General features: G+C 41.3%; 1 protein-coding gene across 1 annotated transcript in view; it reads right to left on the reverse strand.

Annotated features, from left to right (window-relative positions):
* Nucleotides 1-14,900: 14,900 nt before the first annotated feature.
* bcl2l11 (BCL2 like 11) overlaps nt 14,901-15,000 on the reverse strand; it is a gene marked incomplete at its 5' end in the record, with an annotated part of 15,579 nt that continues 15,479 nt past the window's right edge. The window contains one exon of the mRNA XM_083694732.1: nt 14,901-15,000. This exon is cut by the window's right edge and continues 2,281 nt beyond it.

Genomic DNA, 15,000 nt, shown 5'->3' on the forward strand with positions numbered 1-15,000 from the left:
CGGTACAGACGTAGTTGCCTTGTTGCCTTGGGATGGTTTAGTCATCATGGTTCAGAGCAGGGGAGACTGGTGGAGGTAAAAATCATGTGTTTGATACTATTCCTCGTTCCATTCCATACATTACAATGAGCCTGTCCTCTGATTTTTACCTCCACTAGTCTCCCCTGGTTCAGAGTGGTGAAGTGTTGGGCTGCTGGGGATATGGGCTGTCAGTGCTGGGTCATGGTTGTCATGCTGGAGTAGGATGCCCCTAGAAGCTGGGGACAGTTTAGAGTTTTTCCACCTGTTGGTAAGGTTGAGTTTTGGGGAGTGTAAACTAATCCTAGATCAGTGCCTTTAGGGGCATCGTCAGTTGGTTGGCTCGGGGTAGTGGTGGAGAGGGGAGGGAAGTGGTGGGAAGGGTGAGGGTGCAGGGGTAGAGAAGGATGGAGGTGAAGAGAGGAGAAAGGGGTGTGGGGTGCACATTGAGAGAAGGGATGTGGAAGGGGAGGGTGGGGGTGGAGAGAGCCGCCGTAGACTGAAGACCCATCTCTTCAGGCTACATCATGACTGCCCCACCTAAAGACCTCTTCACCCCCCACTACCCCTCCGTACAGTTCCTCTACTGTTAATATAAAAAAATAAATCCTTCCTTCTTCTAGCATTGTGATTGCCAATTGCACCTGGTCCTAGCATAGATTTTTGCTTATGATGATTGATGTAGAGATGATTCACTTACTCTCTTGGTTCGGCCCAAATGTACTGTTGCATTGGGTAGTACTGGACAAATTTACTTGTTGTAAGTTGCTTTGGATAAATGTAAATGTGGAGCAGAAAAGGGAGTGGGAGAACGGAAGTGGTAGGGAAAGTAAGGGTGGGGGTGGAGGAGTGCTGACTGGGCTCTTTTGTTTTGCCAAAGAGCTGCTGGGATCCTGTCCTGGAGTAGATGGTGGTGAGGTCGGGACATGAGATAGCAGTCCACTACACACAGCAGCTCCTGCCTCACAGCCAAACACCAGCTTGGTGATACATGGACTTATAATCGTTTTTTTTATTGTTTTTATCCTGGCTACACAGGGAATTTCCCAAACAAACAGAAAAAAGATTCATTTACCTTCATTTAATTTTTGAAAAATAAGACATAAGGCAGTTATCTCTCACTTGATGCTGTTTTGTTGATTTTATAGTTATAAAATAGTTATAAAATCAAGGCAACATGTCCACAACAACACACTCAATACACTGTGATCTTTGATAACCAGTGAACAAGCACAACACCAAATGACACCATCTTATAATTTGAGTGGGTGAAGAGCACCTGAGGGTTAATTTGCTGTTTTTTTAGTTTTTGCTTTCTTTAGCAGATGGAATTGTTTATAGGCGAGATTCTCACTCATCTGAGAAGACAGAGAACAGCATAGCGTACTGTGGTCCTAAACTGAAACAGGAAGGCAGAAGTTGTGTTGTTTATCTTTGTCATTTACAGTAAATAGCCAGTATGGCCAGGCCGATTGTGTTTATGACATTGTAAACAGCAGCATTCTGAATGGAACCATGCCATTTGAACTTGGGATTCATTCCCCATTTCCATTCCAATACTAGTTCAAATTCTAATTCCAGAGTTCCAAAGAACATCCTACTGTGCTTTAAACAGCAGGTGAAGGGTTAAGTGTGAGCTATGGTTAAAAGGAGAAGCTTGGTGAAGCAGTGTTGAGAGCAGGCAGCCCCTGTGAACAGGGACACATCACAATTGTTTAGAGTGGCTTCCTCTTCTCGTCCTCTCTCCCTCATCTGCACGCATGTTTAAAGGCCGGAACCAACCAGTTGAAACCAAAGACTTTGAGATGTCAACCTTATTACTTTCTCACATACAGTATCTAGTGTTTTTTTTTTTTATAAGGATAATGATGGAGATGAAGGTGGGTAGACAAGGAGAGAAGAGAAAACCATTTTAGACTATTGAAATGCAACCCTGATCTCAGTGACGTCTGTTGACTCATAAGATGACAGTCCTTCCTGTTCAGACAGCAGTCATTTTGATTATGCAAAGACCAAGAAGAAAATGCAGAGTCATACTCATGTAACATTTAACACTCTGGATTAGATAACAATGGCAAAAAACTATGGCTGTCCATTCAAGCTTATTTTCATTTGATGACAAATTACTATGTCTTTCTATGTCGTTCTCAAATCATCATCATCATCATTATCATTATCATCATAATTATCAACATTATCATCAACAATGAATAAATGCTTTGAAGATCTCAAGTGAATGTTTCTGAATGCCTTCAACAGTTAATCATTTGAAGCTGGCTTGATCATATCTGTTGAACAGTGAATTTTTAGATGAAAGTCTGTGATAAATGATATATAGATAGATAGATAGATAGATAGATAGATAGATAGATAGATAGATAGATAGATAGATAGATAGATAGATAGATAGACTTTATTTATTGAAATTAAGGCGTTACAGCAGGAGACTTTCAACCCTGATCTCAACTACATAGAGACAACCACAATATCTTACCTGGTCTGATTATATACCTGCATGAAAATAGCCCAGCCAATCAGCTGGGAGAACACTCACAGCTAAGATGACTCATGCCAGTAAAAAAGAAAGCTGGCAGTGACTAAACTGTAGTGTTCCACATCACTGAACAATATCCCATTGTATAAGCATTGTGGGATATACCGTATGAATACGGTACAGAGTTTGATGTGTGGGTTTGGTCATGTAAAAATGAAGAGAATGCATTCAAAATTGATTTGTCCAAAGATACAAACACCGGTGAATTACAATGCATAATACAGTACATACTGTACAAGGCACTGGATGTAACCCCTGTAATGTGACAGAATTTATGAATGTATGAATGTTATATGATTGGAACCGTATCCATTTTTTTTTTTTTTTTAAAGCTAAACCATAACATACTAATTCCAAAGCACTAAACATTCAGATGTTACAGTACATCTCAGCCTCATGTGAGAGCTTCCTAAAAAGAGGGGGTGGGGAGGGGGGGGGGGGGGGTTGTGAAACAGGGTTGTGTGATGTGTTGAAGGGGAAGGCATCATGTTTGGTGGCTAACTCCTTTAGGAAAGTACTGAGAACTTTGTGACTGAGAGCCTCGAGTCTGAGGGTGGGGGGGTGGGGGGGGTGGGGGTGGGGGGTTATTCAACTGCTATTTTTCCAGGTTCATCTCATGTCTTGCAAGAGAAACCTGGCAATATCAATCAACATCAATTTATACATTGTTAAGCACAAAGAGGTTATGCTAGGCCCTAGCTGAGGGTGAGGCTGTTGTTAGGACTGCAGGCGCTTTTAAAGCAGGCCATAAGATGCATCTTTATCTAACCCTAACCCTAACCCTACCCTTCCTTCTAAACTTTGATTGCTGCTTTTATGATATGGCTCTATATTTATTTATTTTTTATTTTTATTTTTTTTTAATGTTTTTTCTATTTTATCTTTTATTTTATGCACTTTGAGATCATTCTTGTATAATGAAAAGCACTTTTAAATGTAATAAATGATTGTTAATATTACAGGAGGAGAGGTTTGGTTGTGTGAGAGGCCGTAGCTGAGTTGAAGGGTAAGACTAGTAGAGTGAAGAGTGCTCAGGGCGGAGAGATCCACGTGAAGTCTACCCATTCCTCCGGTTTATGGAACGCCCACTACCAACCAGGGGAGGCTGGTGGAGATTGAAATTGGAAGAACATGCATGGAATTAAATTAGGAATGTGTCAGTGTCATTGTGTCAATGTCATTATTCATTTCTGCTGCTACAGTATTATACAAAAGGGGAGAATAACTAAGACCCAAATTAACCGAAATTGCTTCCTCGACATGAAGAGAGGGAAAAAAAGCATATTTTGTGGAAATTCCTTCCACATCTCAGGGCTTGTGCAATGTCTGCTAATGAGAAGCATGGCTCCACAGGAGCCACATGTAAATCAGCAGCACAACAACCGAGATATGTGACAGCATTAATCTGTTTATTATCTCTCACACACAGTGACACACATTTTCCATGACCCCTTCCCTCCCCCTCTCCTTCCAAAGGACCTTCTGATGTGGTTGTCCCTCTGGCTCAGAGTTCAGGTCACATCCGTCCCGCCACAGCCCTGTTACTGGAAACAACAGCTGCAATCAGAATAAAGAGGAAGGCTATGGGTGGATGTACATGTATTTATTTTTTATTTCATGTTATCAGTTTAATCAGAAGTAACCGAATTTATAACAGTATAGGATATGTATCTTGTTTCACCAGAAGTGACCTAAACGGTGGATGTATGTGCGTGCGTGTGTACTTCTTTGTTAATCTTTGTTAGTCAGTATTACCAGAAGTCCATGGTTTCTCTTCCTCATCTCTGCTTGTTGTGTACATTCCTCTGCCTGAATCACCGCCCTAGTCTGACCATCCTTGCCTGGAATGGGCTAATGATAAAGATGGTAAAGTTTATGATATTTTATTTGCAATGCAATATCTGCATTCTTCAGCCCAACTCACTGCCTAAGCCTTACCATCCTCGGATGGATTGGACTGATGGTTAGTTAATAGTTAATATGATATTTCATTTGAGTGTGTGACACTGCATTGCTCAGTCACTGATACCAGCCGCAGCTTGAGATGACTATGCTTGCCCAGGTTGGGCTGATTGTACTGGACGAAGTGAATTGTGAACTTTTCAAAACCAGTAGAAAGCGGTGTTCGCACTGTACAGTATCTATCTGGTAGCATTGAACAAAGAAGTGTGGGTGAAGGAGAGAACAATATCTGCACTTAGAGATTCCTAACTATGATACAGTATACTGCAGTCTTGGTGATTTCATCTCTCAGTGTTTGGTCAATAATGTACTGCAAAGCTGATTTCAGATTTCCTAATGTTATTCTTTGATTTACAATTCAGCAGAGGTAAGAAGACACTCCTCTCTCACACACATTTCCCTCCAGAATATGAAAAACAAGTTCAAGAGCATTTTAATTGCCCAAGGTGCTACCGTTCCATATTTTTGTTTTGAAGATGTACTTTGATTCTGTAACCTGTGGTGTAAGTTACTGCAATAACCACTGAGGTAAAAACCTTAGCCTTTAGAAGCTCTTCGTGTGCTTTGTGTAGATTATCAGTGTTTCAGTACTGATTTCACTGTCCATGACTCAAGGTCTTTATGATGAAATACCAGTCTGAGGTGTAATATTGACAAGATCACCAACCGCCACTCATACTGAATCACACTGACTCAGTGCTTGAAGTGGAATGAAAAACATGCTGGTACCCATTTTTATTTTACAATGCCGGTGTTACAGTACAATGCACTGGATAATATGAAAGTGAAAGAATGATATTCTGTAAGAGGTGCTGTATAAAAGTATATTTAAAGGTATTGAAAATAGATTAAAAGTGTAAATAATATGCTTAAATCGTTTCATGATTTTATATACTTACTTAAATTACACTAAAGTTGTGCTGACTTTGTACTTCTGTGTACTTACTCAAAGTATACTATACGTTTATGTGCTTTAAAATGTATTCTAGTATACTTACAAAAAGTATACTTTTATTGTCATGTCCTTAAATATGTTTTTCAGTATACTTGTATTTCAAGGATTTGTAATCCGATGCTTCTTTAAAATGATTGTTTAACTTTGTTGAAACAGATGTACCTGAGAGATGGTACAGAATGTCAGGTAACCTGGCCCTTCTTCAGTCAAAGTTGTCTTGGGTTCTGAGTGAAACCTTTCAGCTACAGGTTTGAACAAAAACATTGGTAGCATGACCTGAAAAAAATAAAAAATAAAAACAAATAGTATGAAGTATGTTTAGAATATAATGTTTATATACTTTTAGTGTATCGCATTTAATTTACATAATTACCTGTCTTTACATAATTACTTGTCTGAAATAAACGTTTTGGTTTACAATTACATTTACACTGTGGTTATTCCTTGGGGTTCAGTGCTCATTTTGAGATTGGATTATGTATTAACAGGGCTGCCCTTTAGTTTTGTATACTTAGATTACTGCTATACCTATATACTATGTGTATTAAGCTGCTAACCATAACTTAAGATAATTAAGACCAAGATATGGTATTCAATTCAGCCCCCTGAATAAGTCAGAAGCCTATAGGCCTTGTTGCTTGACAGTTGATCTGGTACATGTCATCTTCCCCTTGACTTTAATGGGACGTCATGAGTTATTTAAGGTTGAATATTAAAATAAAAACATAGATACCAATGCATTTGTAATCTAATTGAACTGTTCTTTTACTATACACAAACATATGCTAATGACACATCATTAACACACTTATATCCAAAATACTATTTGACAGTGGCTTTAAATATGACTAAGGTTACATTCTAAGTATGTTGAAAATACATCTATGAATTAAGAGGGGCCAGTTGAATATGCTAAAAACCTAACCTTAAATACAACTTACAAAATACATGTATACTACAACTATAATACTAAAGTATACATATTAAATTATTTTTTTCCACTTGGGAGTACTCTGTAGCCTGCCATCTGTGTACTGGCCCAAATCAAACACTCAAACACACACTGAGTCACAGCGTAATCCTGAATTACAACCTGTTTGTTTAGACACACAACTGGGGATTAGACTGTGGGACAACCTATCATTACTGGAAGAGGTTAGTGGCACATAGACTACAATGTATTACAAGTACAGTTTTTAATTGCGCCTTATGTACATTTGCAGTCTGGTCAAATAAAACAGAAATTAAATTCTATTTTGGGTGTGGAGTGTTTGTCTATATTGCTTGTTATTTCAGTGAAAGTGTTAGGCAACATTAAACTTAGAAAGGCTTAGTTCTTACTCTGTAGCTGTAATCGTCACTGCCCTCCTGACCTCAGAGTTTGATGGTTGCAGGGAATCGTACCCACATGAAGTGACCACTTTACTAACTTATCAAGTTCAAGGTCATGAAAACATGGCTTTTTTATACTGTAAGGTTGTAGTCAAGGAGCACGCCTCTACAGAGACAGAAGAGGGACAGTAGTGGTGGCACCCTTGTCGAAGATTCAGTTTTTTATAGGAACAAACAGGACTAGGTAAGGAAGTACTGTAAGGATTGTAGGAGTGTTTGCTGTGATTGATATATAACTGGCTGAAAAGGGAGGGAGGGAGGGAGGGAGGGAGGGAGGGAGGATACCACCGTATATTGTATATCTTGACATCAAAAGACCTTGCCTTAGTGAAGTTGATGTAAGTATGATGCAACCCCTGCAACCCCAGTAAAGATGATGGTTAGAGAAACGGCATGCAGACACACACGTACACACGCACGCACGCACACACGCACACACGCACACACGCACACACGCACGCACGCACACACGCACGCATGCACACACACACACACACACACACACACACACACACACACACACACACATACACACACAGGGCCTCTCAGTAGGTCAAACAGCTGCTGTCGTCTGAAGAAGAAAAGGAGAGGAGAAAACATATATTTTTTATCTTCTTCTTATCAAAGGGACAAGTGAAGAGGCCCTGGGGGAAATGCTCCTCATTTGAATGTGTCCTCTAAATAAATTTTCATGAAAGCCAGTCAAATGCATGATGTCATTTTCAAGAGAAATGTTGTTGGGTAGGTTATTACTGTATTGCTTATTTTTACTTGTATAAAGTATAATTAAATCAAGGTCATTCTGCTGTGAGCTGACCACACAACTACTTACAGCGACCATTAGTCTGACCAGTCCAGGGGAGGCTGGGGAGGTAGACATTGGAGGACGGGCTCATTGTAATGCATGGAATGGAATGAGGAATGGTATCAAACACACTTGAACGTCAGCCAAATACAACCATTGTCTGATTGCGCCATACATACATACATTACCAGTTCTGTGCAGCTAAACAGACCCTCATATATGGTTGCTTCATACATTCCTTTACATAGAAGGCATGTGACCCTCTCCCTGGTTCCTGGATGATTTACAACATGTATGGGTGTCCAAGTAGCCTGAGGCGGGGTGGGGGCCGGCAGGGGGGTTGGAGGGTTGGAGGGCGACAGAGGAGGCTATCTGGGGGCCAGTAAGAGGAAGAGTTGGGGGGTGGGGGGCGGGGGTAGCTGAGTTCCTCCCTAAGCTTCCTCCTCTCTGACACACAGGGTCGGACGCATCAACAGCACTGTGACATCCTCCTATACAGCACGTGTAAACTATGCTGAAGTCCTATAGCTGTATAGTATAGCTAGCACTTCTAACCACACCACACCATATCAGCAGTAGGACTACCATTGAGCTGCAGTGTGTGTGTGTGTGTGTGTGTGTGTGTGTGTGTGTGTGTGTGTGTGTGTGTGTGTGTGTGTGTGTGTGTGTGTGTGTGTGTGTGTGTGTGTGTGTGTGTGTCTGTGTGCATGCGTACGTGCAAGCGTGCATGTGTCTCCCCCAAGACACTGCGGAGTGCAGACATGTGTGAGACATTCTGTGGCAGATGTGCCTGGTTCTGGAACTGTGCGAACCATGTGATGGCCACCAAGATTCTTTTTTAATATGTGTGTGGCTATTGTTCAATCACACTCAATAAAACATACCCATTTATACTGGAACTCTTATTCTGTATAGCACCATGAAACTACCTCTTTACAGAGGTTCCCACAGTCCCTCATATATACCCTCATACAGCCCCTCATATATACCCTCATAAAGCCCCTCATACTGTATAAAATATATTTAAAAAAATAAATAATAATAATTGAAAAAAAAATTGAAAAAAAAAATGTGCCTACTGGCATTACGACTGCCAATGGCCCCTGGTGTGAGCATTGATTACTTTGTCTTATGATGACTGATGGATAGATGATTCACTTACTTAAACAAATGTATTGTTGTAAGTCGCTTTGGATAAAGGCATCTGCTTAATGCCATAAATGTAAATGTAAATGTACTGTATATACCCTCATACAGCCCCTCATATATACCCTCATACAGCCCTTCATACTGTATATACCCTCATACTGCCCCTCATATATATCGTCATACAGCCCCTCATATATACCCTCATACAGCCCCTCATACTGTATATACCCTCATACAGCCCTTCATACTGTATATACCCTCATATAGCCCTTCATACTGTATATACCCTCATATAGCCCTTCATACTGTATATACCCTCGTATAGCCCCTCATATATACCCTTATATAGCCCCTCATATATACCCTCATATAGCCTCTCATCTATACCCTCATATATACCCTCATATAGTCCCTCATATATACCGTCATACAGCCCTTCATACTGTATATACCCTCATACTGCCCCTCATATATATCGTCATACAGCCCCTCATATATACCATCATACAGCCCTTCATACTGTATATACCCTCATACAGCCCTTCATACTGTATATACCCTCATATAGCCCTTCATACTGTATATACCCTCATATAGCCCTTCATACTGTATATACCCTCATATAGCCCCTCATATATACCCTCATACAGCCCTTCATACTGTATATACCCTCGTATAGCCCCTCATATATACCCTTATATAGCCCCTCATATATACCCTCATATAGCCTCTCATCTATACCCTCATATAGCCCCTCATATATACCCTCATATAGCCCCTCATATATACCGTCATACAGCCCTTCATACTGTATATACCCTCATACTGCCCCTCATATATATCGTCATACAGCCCCTCATATATACCATCATACAGCCCTTCATACTGTATATACCCTCATACAGCCCTTCATACTGTATATACCCTCATACAGCCCCTCATACTGTATATACCCTCATACAGCCCCTCATACTGTATATACCCTCATACAGCCCCTCATACTGTATATACCCTCATATAGGCCCTCATATATACCCTCATACAGCCCCTCATACTGTATATACCCTCATATAGCCCCTCATATATACCCTCATATAGCCCCTCATACAGCCCCTCATACTGTATATACCCTCATACTGTATATACCCTCATATAGCCCCTCATACAGCCCCTCATACTGTATATACCCCTCATACTGTATATACCCTCATATAGCCCCTCATATATACCGTCATATAGCCCCTCATATATATCCTCATACAGCCCCTCATACTGTATATACCCTCATACAGCCCCTCATATATACCCTCATACAGCCCCTCATACTGTATATACCCTCATACAGCCCCTCATACTGTATATACCCTCATACAGCCCCTCATACTGTATATACCCCTCATACTGTATAATTTTCACCCCTCTCCCCTGATGATGTTCTAAAACTGGTTACATCCAAGCGGGCAACCACCTGCCCCCTCGATCCTATCCCCTCCCCCTTTCTCCAATACATTTCCAAAGACCTTACGTTCCTTACCACCTTAATCAATTCCTCTCTATCCACAGAATCTGTCCCAGCTGCCTTCAAGACAGCCAGAGTCAAGCCTCTTCTCAAGAAACCAACTCTTGACCCGTCTGCTGTCCATAACTACAGACCGGTATCCCTTCTCTCCTTCTTATCTAAAACCCTTGAACGTGCTGTCTCTAACCAACTGTTTCACTACCTTCTACAGAACAACCTCCTTGAACCTCACCAATCTGGCTTTAAGGCTGAGCACTCTACTGAGACTGCTCTCCTTGCTGTCACAGAGGCCCTCCACTCTTCTTCTGGACCTGTCTGCTGCATTCGACACAGTAAACCACCAGATCCTTCTCTCCACCGTCTCAGAATTGGGCATCTCTGGCTCTGCACTCTCCTGGTTTGCATCCTGGCCGATCGCTCATACCAGGTGACGTGGAGAGGATCGCTGTACTCTCCATGAGCCCTCACCACTGGGGTCCCCCAGGGCTCTGTCCTAGGGCCCTTACTGTTCTCCCTCTATATCAAATCTCTTGGCTTGGTAATTTCCTCACATGGTTTCTCCTACCACTGCTACGCAGATGACACTCAACTCTTTCTCTATTTCCCCCCTTCTGACTCACAGGTGGCAACACATGTCTCTGCGTGTCTTGCAGACATTTCTGCTTGGTTGTCAGCCCACCACCTCAAGACTGAGCTGCTCTTCTTCCCGGGGAAAGCCTGCCCTCTCCAAGACTTCTCCATCACAATAGAGAACTCCACTGTGACCTCCTCCCATACAGCCAAGAATCTTGGGGTGATCCTTGACAACCACTTATCCTGTGTGGCGAACATCACAGCAACAGCGAGCTCCTGTAGATTCTTCCTCTACAACATCGGAAGGATACATCTATTCCTCACCAGAGAAGCAGCACAACTTTTGGTTCAAACACTTGTGATCTCTCGCCTTGACTACTGCAAACCACTCTTGGCCGGTCTTCCCGCCTCCACCATCAGGCCTCTGCAGCTCATCCAGAATGCTGCCTCCCGTCTCGTGTTCAATCTCCCCAAATTCTCCCATGTCACTCCCCTCCTCTTTCGCACCCTTCACTGGCTCTCGGTAGCAGCTCGTATCAGATTCAAGACCCTGGTGCTCGCCTACCGGGCGGCAAAGGGAACAGCCCCTCCCTACTTGCAAGCAATGGTCAGCCCCCAAACCCCTGCCCGATCACTCCGCTCTTCCACCTCGGCTGCCCGCCTGGCACCACCACCTCTATGTGGATGCAGCAGCCACACTACTTGGTCACGGCTTTTCACTGTCCTGGCGCTCCGCAGGTGGAATGAGCTTCCCACTGCTGTCATGACTGCAGAGTCACAACCAATCTTCTGCCGTAGATTGAAGACCCATCTCTTCAGGCTACATCTTAACGGTCCCTCCTAAAGACCACTTCACCCCCACTACCCACCTGTACAAGTTTCTCTCCTGTTAATAAAAACTAAATAAAAAAGTTAAAAAAATCTTTCTTCTAGCATTATGACTGCCAATGGCCCCTGGTCTGAGCATGATTAATTTATTTTATGATGACTGTTGGATAGATGATTCACTTACTTAAACAAATGTATTTGTTGTAAGTCGCTTTGGATAAAGGCGTCTGCTTAATGCCATAAATGCAAATGTAAATGTACTGTATATACCCTCATACAGCCCTTCATATATACCCTGATATGTATACAGTTGCTTCATACTATGGCCTTTTATAAAGACTAGCACCATGAAATAACATTTCTGTACATGGCCCCACACTGTTTTATTGGCTGTAAAACTCCATATACTAACACTAATACTGTTCCTCCTCACATAGCCATAGATGAGTGTGTTACATGTCTCAAACACACACACACACACACGCACACGCACACGCACACGCCCACATACACACGCACGCCCACGCCCACGCACACACACACACACACACACACACACACTATAGCTTCATATGCTCTTTCTTACATAACCATAGTGAGTGTACAGTATCACACACATGTCTAAAGCCCTCTGTCCCTGACACCGGCATTTCTAATGTTCCTCTTCTCTATCAGCTTCTCTAACAATGCAACTGGTGTTGACTTTTTGTCATGTAGGTTATTATGAGACATTTCTCTACCACAACCAAAACTTGTACTTTGTGAAGTCTGTAGAGTTCAATGATAGATGTCACTGTACACTATACAGTACACCGTATCTCTATAGATGAAGTCTCTGGTGTTTTGTGATACAGTAAATGTGTGTGGAGAGAGTCGGGTATGAAATATCTCAAAGCACTCAATAGAGGAAGAGATTTGTCTGGGGTCTTTGACCACAGCATCCTGAATATGTTGCCTGTTGGCTTCAGTACAGAGAGTTAGAGTCAGATTAGTAGAGAACAGCAACAGGAGATCGGCTGTGAAACTGTAGTTTGAGTGAACTCTCCCCATGCAGCTGAACAAAATAACCACAGTGCAAAGCGATTTTGGTCTCATCAGACCAGAAAACCATGTGGGTGTGTGTGTGTGTATGTGTACGTGTGTGTGTTTATGCACGCACGTATGTGTGCATGCAACGTATCTCATATCATAAAAATGAACTACAGTAAATGCTGTTCTCCCATTGTGATTCACCTGGCCACTAAGCGGTTAAAGGCTTCTATCTCTACAGTGCCTCTGGAATCCACCCTAATGGACTGTGAGCACTGAGTCACACAGAGCTGAGTGAGGCAGGGAATGGCTGAATATGGGATATATAATTATCTCATTCTGTTTGTGCCAAGATGTGGAAGGTACCGTACTTTCCATGTCCTGCATATCAAGGCAGATAAGAGAGACACAGAGGAAGAGAGAGTACTCCTTTTTCCACAGACGAACAGTGTAATTTCACACTTGGGCTCAAATAGAAAGTGCCAGATAGTTATTTTTGTTGTTGTTTAATTTGTATTGTTTTGCTTTTTGCTTTCTATACAACTTGCGTAACACTATCAAACCACAGTTTGTGTCTACTGTATGCTTTACATCGAATACATTGTGTATTAAATGTGTATTGAACATTAATAGAGCATGCTGTACAGAAAGAAAAAACTTCCTATGAACCACATGTGTGTAATAAAGTACATATAAACTTCCTATGAACCACATGTGTGTAATAAAGTACATAATAAAGTACAGGTGCATGTGTTTTCTATCTAGGACAATGAGACAGACTGACTGACTTACCTATCATGAACAAGGTTGAATGTTTATACTTGCACTTACAGGTGGTCCTCTGTGGCTCAGTTGGTAGAGCATGGTGCTAACAACACTTAGGTTGTGGGTTCAATTCCTGCTGGGACCATATATACTGAAAAATGTATGCACTCACTGCAACGTAAGTCGCTTTGGATAAAAGCGTCAGCTAAATGGCATATATTATATTACTTGCAAAGAAAATTCCAGAGACATGTTTTAAAAAGTGTGAAAAAAGGCTTTATTATATGAAGCTGTATTGCACAAATCATAACCATTATAACATTTCGGTTACATTGCATTATTTCAGTGCAAAATAGAAAAAGCAAAAAAACTAAAATAATGAACAACATTTTGCTACAAATGTACTGGGTCCTGTGAGTCAGATCAGATTCTGTCTGCGCTCAGTGCAAAGGGGCTCCTGAACAGTGGGAGATCTGGGTACTGTAGTCATGCACTACGTACACCAACATGACACAGGTTGAAATTCATGGCTCTTACTGAGGGGAACAGCTTGTGAATGTTGGGGTTAAAACGTCCTACATTTATACTAGGCTAGGTTCAAATTCATATGTCAAATACTTGAAAATCTAAATGAGTGTGCTTGATTTAACTTGCCGTCTATTGGACTATTGAATTGGTTCAATTTTCTATTATTTAACCTTTATTTATTCAGGAAGTGCTATTAAGGTCAAAATAGCTATTTTGCAAGGGAGACCTGGTCAAGGGGGAAATGCACTAGAAAAAATCACTAAACTAAATCAAACACAACTCAAATATTTGAAAGTATTCGTCAGATGTATTTGACTCAGGTCTGGTCCTGAAGAAAGGTTATTTCTCTTTAATGTCTCTCTACCTATGAAGCATGGGACCAAACTGATACTCAATGCATTGATATCAAGAGAACACAGAACCATTGGTAGAAAGACAGAGAAGTTTCCATAGTAGTTTCAGAAGATGACAATACAGCTTTCAGTTGCCTCCCTAGCCTGTGTGGATCTAAGAAGTCTTTCTAGACACCCCACTGATATACAGTACTTAGAAATGAGGTCTTTGGTTTCATTTGACAACACCAAAAAGGAAAAGACAGTCATATGACACACGATATAAAATACCTGGCCAAGCTCTAGCATTGTGGTACAAAGAAACAAGTAACTGAATAGAGGATGTGATTCATTTCTGTATTGAAACACATATTTAATTAACTGACATTGCCCACCTTACATTTCATTTAAATGGTCACCAAAACATTTTTTGGGGAATTAAATTCACAAGACAGATATATGGTCATGCTTAAAATTGTAAGTGCTGAAGCTTTTTATCAAGGGTAGATTCCTATCATCTTATCTAATACTGTTAACGTTTAATTTCATGGATTAAAGTTTATTGAAATGTGGCTGAGGAATGAGTTTTCC

Source organism: Argentina silus (assembly GCF_951799395.1).
Source record: "Argentina silus genome assembly, chromosome: X".
In the NCBI taxonomy this organism is placed as follows: domain Eukaryota; kingdom Metazoa; phylum Chordata; class Actinopteri; order Argentiniformes; family Argentinidae; genus Argentina; species Argentina silus.